Genomic DNA, 1,497 nt, shown 5'->3' on the forward strand with positions numbered 1-1,497 from the left:
CACACACACCACACACACCACACACACCACACACACACCACACACACACCACACACACCACACACACACCACACACACCACACACACCACACACACACCACACACACCACACACACACTGGAGAGACTCTGCTCCTGCTGCAGAAGACTTGAAGTCTCCTCAAAGGAACAGATGCCCCACTCGGGAGCACGGGTCAAAGGCTGTGCCTTCCCTTCTCTCCCCCAGGTGAGAGGCCCTGCTTGTCATGTGAAGAAGCAGAAACCAGCACTGTGCCTGGTAGAGGCTGGTGAGTGGTGATTTTGCTCCTGCCACTGGTGCTGCCCTGGGGATGGGGTAGAGGTGGGCACAGCTATGAGGCAGGCTGGGGTGAGGACCCCAGAAACCCCTCACCTCACACATCCCATTTTCCAGGCCCTTCTCTCCCCCAGTTTTGTACCCCAGGGTGATGATTCTCCAAGAGATGCAGCCCTCAGGCATGATAAATCCTGAATTTTTTTTTTTTTTTAGATGGGGTCTCTCAATCTGTTGCCCAGGCTGGAGGGCAATGGCTTGATCACAGGCTGACTGCGGCCTCAACCTCCCCGGGCTCAGTTGATCCTCCCACCTCTTCCTCCTGAATACCTTGGACCATAGGCATGTGCCACCATGCTTGGCTAATCTTCCTATTTTTTGTAGAGATGAGCTTTCAGCATGTTGCTCAGGCTGGCCTCAAATTCCTAGGTTCAAGTGATCTTCTTCCCTGGGCCACCCAAAGTGCTAGGATTACAGGTACCAGTCACTGTGCCCGGTCCTGAAGGTCTTTGAGGGGGGTAAGGACTCAGGCACTTCAAGAAGCAGACCTCAGGCCGGGTGCAGTGGCTCCTGCCTACCATCCCAGCATTTAGGGAGGCCAAGGTGGGCAGATCACCTGAGGTCAGGAGTTCAAGACCAGCCTGGCCAACATGGAGAAATCCCATCTCTATTAAAAATACAAAACTTAGCTGAGTGTGGTGGCAGGTACCTGTAATCCCAGCTACTCAAAAGCTGACACAGGAAATTTCCTGAACCCGGGAAGCGGAGGTTGCAGTGAGCTGAGATCATACCACTGCATGCACTCCAGCCTTGGCAACAGAGCAACACTCTGCCTTAAAAAAAAAAAAAAAAAAGAAAAGAAAAGAAAAGAAAAAGCAGACCTCTAGGGAACAGGAGGATCAACCAACTGAGATACTACAAGATAGGTTCTGGCTGGGCACAGTGGCTCATGCCTATAATTCCAGCACTTTTGGGAGGCCAAGGCAGGAGGATCGCTTGAGCCCAGGAATTCAAGACCAGCCTGGACAACAGAGTGAGATCCCTATCTCTACAAAAAATTTAAAAATTGACTGGGCACAGTGACACATGCCTGTGCCTGTGGTCCCAGCTACTCCAGAGGCTAAGGCAGGAGGATCACTTAGGCCCAGGAAGTCGAGACCGAAGTGAGCCATGATTGTGCCTCTGCACAATCATGTGCAGACTGGG

Source organism: Theropithecus gelada, chromosome 7a (assembly GCF_003255815.1).
Source record: "Theropithecus gelada isolate Dixy chromosome 7a, Tgel_1.0, whole genome shotgun sequence".
Taxonomy (NCBI): Eukaryota; Metazoa; Chordata; class Mammalia; order Primates; family Cercopithecidae; genus Theropithecus; species Theropithecus gelada.